Consider the following 9,682-nt stretch of genomic DNA (forward strand, 5'->3'; position numbering starts at 1 on the left):
TCCCGGCTCCGGCGACCGCCCGCCGCGCCGCTTCCTCCTCGCCGTCCGGCCCCCCTCCCCGCTCCGGCTACTTCCTCTCCGGCCGCCGCCGTCGTCTACAGGAATCCCGGCGAGATCCGCCGCCGTCTCGGGCCGCGTGCCCGAACCCTAGATCTGGACCCTGGGGTAGTTTTTTTTCACTAAGTCCCTAGATTTTTACTCCATATGCTCCTGTTCGAGGACCCGTATCTCCACATCCGTAGCTCCGTTTTGGGCATATGATATATCAAAATCTTCGCCTCGACATGTACATCATTTCATTCCATTGCATCATTTGCATTTGAGGTCATCTTGATACCCAAAATTCTGTTAGAAGGAGGCTTCGTGAGTTAAATTGCAGATCCGTTAGTTCATCATGCACTTTTGTCATTTTTGCCATGTTTAATTCGTGCATGATATGCCTGTGCCCCTTTGGGATGAATTGTTAAGAATTTTGTCTTCTTTCCAGAGGTGCCACCCATGTATTTTTAGGATGTGTGTGTTGTCTTGTGCAAGCTTGCGAAGAGAGGTACCTGAGATTGCAGATTTCAGGGACTTAGTGATTTTCACTAAGTCTGGGATATTTTAGTTCATGATGCTATATGTCCAGCTTGTTTCCTAGTGATCCATGCCTCTTTTGAGGATGATCAGTAAGGGAGTTTTGATATTTATGTTATGCTCTATCCATCCATGTCTTTGTTTACATATGTGGAGTGCTCTAGGTTGACTCAATCGAGCTCAACTTTTGCTTCGTTGTTAATCTGGGCAGATCGTCAACTTGTTTGCGATTTTGCCGATGCTACCGTTAGTGTTCCATGCATGCTATGCCTTTGTTCTTGCCATGTGTAGCTAGCACATTGTGCCTTCTTGCTGGTTATATGTTTTCCTTGCCATGACTTGCACCGTAGTGAGTGTATCGAGCTCGTTTACATGCCTTCGTGAGTTATATTTCAGCGTGTCTCAGTTTTCACTAAGTCTGAAAACTGATTGTGTTCGAGCGATGTTCGTGAGCTCGGTAGAGTATTTTGTGAACCCTTTTGGCCCCAAGTCACTTTGGGTGTTTTGTTAAGATTGTTGAGTAGCTCCATGCCATGTTCTTACTTGTCATGTTCAGGTTTTCTATCATGTTGTTTTGCTGCTCCGAAGAGAGCATCGTGATCTGAAATTTCAGACTAGTGTTAATTTCACCAAGTCTGGAATCTGTTTTGCATTTGCGTTTTAGCCATGCTTGTTTGAACCTCTTAATGGATGAATTTTCCTATCGCTCAGTGCTAGTGTTTTGTCAACCATCTTGTGTACATCACTGCCATGTATTTTGTTTTCATGTTTGGTGGCTGTAGCATGTTCATTTCGTTGCATTTAGATGCCTACTTGCTGCAAATCGCAGACCGGTGTCGTATCTTAAAACGCTTGCCATTTCCAAACCGTAACTCCGATTTCAATGATCTTTATATCGTTTTCAAGCGATTTCATCCCCTCCATCCAGTGGCACACTTGGTTTTCCAAGTTGATGCCAGGTTCATGCATTTCCTGTCATATCTTGCATTTTGCATCCCGCATCGCATCCCGCATAGCATATCGTCATTTCATCATATTGCTTGGTCTTGCCCGTGGTTGATTGTATCCTTGTTGCTTGTTTGTCTTGTTGGGTAGAGCCGGGAGACGAGTTCGCTACCGAGGAACCCGTTGAGTTTGCTTGTGAGGATCCAGTCAACTCTGACAACTGTGCAGGCAAGATGATCATACCCTCGAAATCACTACTATCTTTGCTATGCTAGTTTGCTCGCTCTTTTGCTTTGCCACTGCTACGATGCCTACCATTTGCTTGTCAGCCTCCCAATTGCCATGTTGAACCTCTAACCCACCATTGTCCTAGCAAACCATTGATTGGCTATGTTACCGCTTTGCTCAGCCTTCTTATAGCGTTGTTAGCTGCAGGTGAAGATTGGAGCCGTTCCTTGTTGGAACATTTATTTACTTGTTGGGATATCATTATATTGCTATGTTATCTTAATGCATCTATATACTTGGTAAAGGGTGGAAGGCTCGGCCTCTCGCCTAGTGTTTTGTTCCACTCTTGCCGCCCTAGTTTCCGTCATATCGGTGTTATGTTCCCGGATTGTTGCGTCCCTTACGCGGTTGGGCTATAATGGGAACCCCTTGATAGTTCGCCTTGATTAAAGCTTTTCCAGCAATGCCCAACATTGGTTTTACCATTTGCCACCTAGCCTCTTTCCCTTGGGTTTCCGGAGCCCGAGGGTCATCGTATTTTAGCCCCCCTTGGGCCAGTGCTCCCTCTGAGTGTTGGTCCGAACTGAGCTGCCTGCGGGGCCACCTCGGGGAAACTTGAGGGTTGGTTTTACTCGTAGCTAGTCTCATCTGAGTGTGCCCTGAGAAAGAGATATGTGCAGCTCCTATCGGGATTTGTCGGCACATTCGGGCGGTGTTGCTGGACTTGTTTTAACCTGTCGAATTGTCTTGTTGTACCGGGTTACCGAGTCTGATCGGTGTGTCCCGGGTGGAGGTCTATTCCTTCGTTGACCGTGAGAGCTTGTCATGGGCTAAGTTGGGACTCCCCTGCAGGGATTGAACTTTCGAAAGCCGTGCCCGCGGTTATGGGCAGATGGGAATTTGTTAATGTCCGGTTGTAGATAACTTTAACTTAACTTAATTAAAATGAATCAACCGTGTGTGTTACCGTGATGGCCCCTTCTTGGCGGAGTTCGGGAAGTGGACACGGTGTTGGAGTTATGCTTGCGCAGGATGTTCCTTTAGCTTCTCGCTCGTGCTTCGCCTTCTCTTCTCGCTCTCTTTTGCGTATAAGTTAGCCACCATATATGCTAGTCGCTTGCTGCAGCTCCACTTATATTGCCGTACCTGTCCTATAAGCTTAAATAGTCTTGATCGCGTGGGTGTGAGATTGCTGAGTCCCTGTGGCTCACAGATACTACAACTCCAGATGCAGGTCCAGGTGTTTCTGCTCCAGTTGACGATTACGAGCTCAGGTGGGAGTTCGACGAGGACTCTCAGCGATACTACGTGTCCTTTCCGGATGATCAGTAGTGGTGCCTAGTTGGGGTTATCGATTCAGGACCTTGTCGCATGTTGGGGGTCTTTTCTATTTTGGCACCGTAGTCGGGCCATGAGTGATTTGTATGATGGATGTTATTTATGTACTCTGATGTGACGTGGCGAGTGTAAGCCAACTATGTTATCTCCCCCTTTTATTATATATTACATGGGATGTTGTAATGATTGCCTGACTTGCGACATTGCTTTCAATGCGGTTATGCCTCTAAGTCGTGCCTCGACACGTGGGAGCTATAGCCGCATCGAGGGCGTTACAAGTTGGTAATCAGAGCCTTCCCCGACCTTAGGAGCCCCATTGCTTGATCGTTTTTAGCAGCCGAGTTGTGTCTAGAAAAATGTTTTGAGTCCTTAGGAATTATATATCGGAGAGCTTAGGAATTCTTTTACTTCCCAGTCTCCTCATCGCTCTGGTAAGGCATCCTGACGTAGAGTTTTGACTCTTCTCTTCTCAAATTTCACTAAAAAAAAATTAGGATCACGCGAGTATCTTGGTTTTGTTCCGATGGTTTTGTGACGAGAACATTGTTCTTGGTGCCTCCTGTCTTTAGGGGTTGTGGCAGTGTCCCGGGGAGTTGAGCTCCGAGGTGTTGTCGTCACAATTTTATCGTTGCAATTCTGGTATACTTGAGATATGTTCGCCGACATCAAAAATCTCTTTTATGCAGTTCGTTGGTGAGATAACCTCGACGCCACCCAGTACTGGGGCGGGAGTTCGGGAGTATCGCCATAACTTGTATAACGGATGTTTTTCGAAGGTTGAGGTAGATGGTTTCCGAAGTTTTCTTGGTTATGTGTTGAAGGATGGATACAGCTGGATGTAGGATTTGCTAGTTTGGGTGAGATATTGTGCTTCCCCTGTATCCCCAACACCTGATTGCATAACCGGAAAGGTTCGGGAGTTTCATAGGTGGGAATTCTAGTAGCTCTAGTTCTTCTTCCACGGATATTGGTTTGAGATTGAGATTTCTTACCGATTACTCGTTCTTGATCCGTACCTTGTTGATTTATTTCTCTACCTTAATTCTTCGTGGCTTCTCAATTTATGGATATGTGACCATTTGAAGAGGAATGCATTCGTTCATTTTGTTCGGATGTGAAGACTATATGTTGCAATTTTCATTCCGTTGGATTCAGCTTCTATATTGTTGTCTATCAATGTGCTAATGGTGGTCAACCTGTTCAGGATGGCTCCTCCAATGCGCACGACTCCGAATCCTGATCCGCCTCCACCTCCGCCTCCTCCGGAAGCATGGCAAGCTGTGATGGCCGCTACTAATGCAAACACACAGTTGATCATGCAAATTCTCCAAGAGCGCAATCAAGGCAGTCAAGGGAATCAAGGCCATAATCAGCACCACTTTGCTACACTGAACCAGTTCCTTGCTAATGGCCCAAAGACGTTCAGCAGTTGTGTTGAGGCTACCGATGCTGACGATTGGCTAGTGGATCTGGGCAAGCATTTTGAATGCAGCAACGTCAGGCCTGAAGATTTCGTCAAGTTCGCTTCTTTCCAGCTCAAAGATCAGGTTGCAGAGTGGTTCCAGCAGTACAAGGATTCCAGAGGTCGACGTCTGATCACTTGGGACGATTTCCGTCAAGATTTCCGCGCTCATCACATCCCTCAAAGTGTGGTTGAGAGTAAGCGTCAGGAATTCCGCAATCTGAAGCAAGGCTCTTTGTCTGTCTATGACTACAACAAGTTGTTCCAGAAGCTCGCCCGTTTTGCCAAGCAGGATGTTCCTGATGAGAAGAGCATGATCTATCAGTTCAGGGGTGGTCTTCGTGAGGAAATTCAGCTCGCTCTTGTCCTCTTTGAGCCGTTGAGATACGATGAGTTCTACAACATGGCACTGAAGCAAGAGGCTGCTCAGATGAGGTGTGATGCTTCCAGGAAGCGTGCCAGAGATGTTACTCCGTCTTCCTCTACTCAAGTGGTCAAGCAGCAGAAGTATTGGCTTCCTCCTCCTCCGTTCCGTCAGCCGTTTCAGCAGAAGAGCAAAGGTGGCAGTGGTTTCTCCCACCCACCCAACCCAGGCTTTCAGAACAAGTCTTCGTCTCAAGCGCCAAGACCAAGTGCTCCGTATCACCGTCCACTTTCAGAGGTCACGTGCAACAAGTGTCAACAGAAGGGTCACTATGCCAACAAGTGTACCAACCAGAGGCGTCTTCCTCCTCCTCCTCCTGTCAGATCGGCAAGTACAGCTGTGGTCAAGCATAATCCCAAGCACGCCAAGGTCAATTTGATGAATGCAGCCCAGGCAGAGGACTCGTCAGATGTGATCATGGGTAACCTTTCTGTTAATGATATTCCTGCTAAAGTTCTTTTTGACTCTGGTGCATCGCATTCCTTCATGTCATTTCCATTTGCATCGGAGAACAATTTTAGCACTAAGGCATTACCTAGAGCTATGCAAGTCGTCTCTCCAGCTAAGCGACTGGGTTCCAGTATGGAGGTGCCGGATATTTCAATCTTGATGGGTGATTTCAAGTTTCTTGCTTCTCCAATGGTTCTTGGCAACTCGGATATCGATCTTATTCTCGGGATGGACTGGCTCTCTAAGCATAAAGCTCAGCTTGATTGTGCAGCCAGGCAGATTCAACTGACTCATTCGTCTGAGGATGTCATTATCTTTGCCGCTCGGGATAATACCATCCGGTTGTTTTCTCTCAATGAGAAGGGTGAATTGGATGCTATTTCGCAGATTCCGGTTGTTTGTGAGTATCAAGACGTTTTTCCAGAAGAGCTCCCAGGAATGCCTCCAAACCGGCCAGTTGAATTCGTTATTGAACTTGAGCCTGGCACGGAACCTGTGTGCAAACGTCCCTACAAGCTCGGCCCCGAAGAGTTGAAGGAGTTGAAGAAACAACTCGATGAGCAAGAAAGATTGGGTCTCATTCGGCCTAGTACTTCTCCGTGGGGTTGTGGTGTTCTTTTTGTGAAGAAGAAGGATGGATCGAGTCGACTTTGTGTTGATTACCGTCCAGTAAACAAGAAGACCATCAAGAACAAATACACACTTCCCAACATCAATGAGCTGTTCGAACAACTCAAGGGTGCTCAAGTATTCTCCAAGCTCGATCTCCGTATGGGCTATCATCAGATTCGTATTCGTGAGCAAGATATTCCCAAGACGGCGTTCAGGACAAGCTTTGGTTCATATGAATACACCGTCATGTCTTTTGGCCTCGCCAACGCTCCTCCGACGTTCTCTCGCATGATGAACTTCATCTTCAACCCCTACACCAATGAATTCGTTTTGGTCTATCTCGACGACATTCTGGTTTTCTCGAAGAACAAGGAAGATCATGCCAAGCACTTGCGTTTGGTTCTTGACAAGCTCAGAGAACATCAGTTCTACGCCAAGTTCTCCAAGTGTGAATTTTGGCTCGATGAGGTTCTTTATCTTGGTCATATCATCTCTGCCAAGGGTATTTCCGTGAATCCTGAGAAGGTGTCCGCAATTGTGAATTGGGAACCTCCTCAGAACGTGAAGCAACTCCGCAGTTTCCTCGGTCTCGCAAGCTATTGCAGAAGATCCGTTGAAAACTTTTCTAAGATCGCCAAGCCTCTCTCAAATCTTCTTCAGAAGCACGTCAAGTACGTTTGGTCTCCGGAGTGTGATATTGCTTTCAACACTTTGAAAGAGAAATTGATCACTGCTCCAGTTCTGACTCCGCCTGATGAAACCAAGCCGTACGAGGTCTTTTGTGATGCCTCTCTCCAAGGTCTCGGTGCTGTACTGATGCAAGAGAAGAAAGTTGTTGCTTATACCTCTCGCCAGTTGAAACCTAATGAGAAGAACTACCCCACTCATGATCTCGAGTTGGCGGCAGTTGTGCACGCTTTGTTGACTTGGAGACATCTTCTATTGGGAAGGAAAGTGGATATTTTCACTGATCACAAGAGTCTCAAGTACATCTTCACTCAGCCTAATCTCAACCTCAGGCAGACTCGATGGGTCGAAATGATTCAAGAGTACAATCCGAGTATCGAGTATACTCCGGCAAGGCTAATGTGATTGCTGACGCTTTGAGCAGAAAAGCATATTGCAACAGTCTGATTCTCAAGCCTTATCAACCCGAGCTTTGTGAAGCTTTCCGCAAACTTAATCTGCAAGTTGTTCCTCAAGGTTTCCTCGCCAACCTTCAAGTCTCTCCTACCTTAGAAGACCAGATTCGCCAAGCCCAACTTCTTGATGCTATGGTGAAGAAGGTGAAGATTGGTATTGCAAAGAGTCAGTCCAAGTACAAGTGCTACCGACTTGATGACAAGGACACTCTCTTCTTCGAGGATCGAATTGTCGTGCCCAAAGGTGAACTTCGTAAGGTGATCATGAACTAGGCTCACAACTCTCTCCTCTCCATCCACCCTGGTAGTACGAAGATGTATCAGGACCTCAAGCAAGCTTATTGGTGGACTCGAATGAAGCGCGAGATCGCTCAATTCGTGAACGAGTGTGATGTCTGCAGAAGAGTGAAGGCAGAACACCAAAGGCCAGCTGGTCTCCTCCAACCTCTTGCCATTCCAGAATGGAAGTTTGACCACATTGAAATGGACTGCGTGACTGGGTTTCCAAAGTCCAAGCGTGGCAATGATGCTATCTTTGTTGTCATCGACAAGCTCACCAAAGTGGCTCATTTTCTGCCTATCAAAGAGTCGATCACTGCAGCTCAATTGGCGGAACTCTATACCTCTCGCATTGTCTCTCTGCACGGTATTCCTCAAGTGATATCTTCAGACCGTGGTAGCATCTTTACCTCCAAGTTTTGGGATTCTTTTCAGAAGGCCATGGGCACCAACATCCGCTTCAGCACAGCTTTCCATCCTCAAACGAGCGGTCAAGTCGAGCGTGTCAACCAGATTCTCGAAGATATGCTCAGGGCTTGTGTGATCTCCTTCGGCATGAAGTGGGAGGACTGTCTTCCTTATGCTGAATTCTCATACAACAACAGCTTTCAAGCAAGTTCGGGCAAAGCCCCTTTTGAAATTCTATATGGCAGGAAGTGCCGTACCCCTCTCAACTGGTCTGAAACCGGTGAACGTCAGCTGCTGGGCAATGACCTAATCACAGAGGCAGAAGAAATGTGCAAAGTCATTCGTGATAACCTCAAAGCAGCCCAGTCCCGCCAGAAGAGCTACTATGATAGTAAGCACCGTGAATTGGCTTTCGAGATCGGAGATCATGTTTACCTCCGCGTCTCTCCCATGAAAGGTACTCGTCGCTTCGGTATCAAAGGGAAGCTTGCCCCTAGATACGTGGGACCTTTCAAGATTGTCAACAAGAGAGGCGACCTCGCCTATCAACTCGAGCTTCCTTCAAACTTTGCAAATGTTCATGATGTGTTCCATGTCTCTCAGCTTCGAAAGTGCTTCAAGACTCCTGACCGCACCGTCAACTTCGAGGACATTGAGCTCCAAGAAGATCTCTCCTATCGTGAGCACCCAGTTGCTATTCTTCAAGAGACTGAACGCAAGACTCGCAACAAGTCAATCAAATTTCTCAAAATTAAGTGGTCTCACCATTCCGACCGTGAAGCCACCTGGGAACGAGAGGATCACCTCCGTTCGGAGTACCCGGAGTTCTTTCAGTCCTAGATCTCGGGACGAGATCTTTTCGTAGTGGTGGAGTGTTGTAACGCCCCAGATATACTTTCCATATTTGTATCCAACTCTTGCCGTCTCCGGCGCTAAGTTATATTTATTTCTCGGGTTTGGGTCTTTGTCTCCGTGTGTTTTTTTTTCGTGCATCTCTTATCATGTCTTCACGTGCATTGCATTTGCATACATGTTCATCCCATGCATTCGAGCATTTTCCCCGTTGTCCGTTTTGCATTCCGGCGCTTCGTTCTCCTCCGGTGGTCATTTCTAGTCTTCTTTCATGTGTGGGGTTTAAACATTTCCGGATTGGACCGAGACTTGCCAAGCGGCCTTGGTTTACTACCGGTAGACCGCCTGTCAAGTTTCGGGTCATTTGGACTTCGTTTGATACTCCAACGGTTAACCGAGGGACAGGAAAGGCCTCGTGTGTGTTGCAGCCCAACACCCCCCCAAATTTGGCCCAAAACCCACCAAACTCTGCTCCATCGTGTCGGTCGTTCGATCACGATCGTGTGGGCGAAAACCGCACCTCATTTGGACTCTCCTAGCTCCACTTATGCCTATATATACACCCCCCTCCGAAATCCACGGTTCTTCTCCCCCCTAACCCTAGATCCAACTCCTCCCGCCGCCGCCGGACAAAAATCGCGCGCCGGACGTGTCCGCCTGGCTCCGCGGGACGAATCCGCCGCCGCCACGTGTCCCGGGGCCGGTCCCCAGTTCGCCGCCGCCCGCGGGCCCGCGAGGCCCGTGCGGGGCCCTCCCGGCCCGCTACGCCGCCCGCCTCCTCCTCCAGTCGCCGCCCCCGAGCCCGGCGACGCTCGCCCGCTCCGGCCGCCGTGGCGCCATTGCCGGCCGCCGCCCGGAGCACCTCGCCCCGCCGCCCCAAGCCCTCGCCGGCGCCCGCGCCAGGGAGAGGAGCTCCCGGCTCCGGCGACCGCCCGCCGCGCCGCTTCCTCCTCGCCGTCCGGCCCC

Source organism: Triticum dicoccoides, chromosome 7A (genome assembly GCF_002162155.2).
Source record: "Triticum dicoccoides isolate Atlit2015 ecotype Zavitan chromosome 7A, WEW_v2.0, whole genome shotgun sequence".
Lineage (NCBI taxonomy): Eukaryota > Viridiplantae > Streptophyta > Magnoliopsida > Poales > Poaceae > Triticum > Triticum dicoccoides.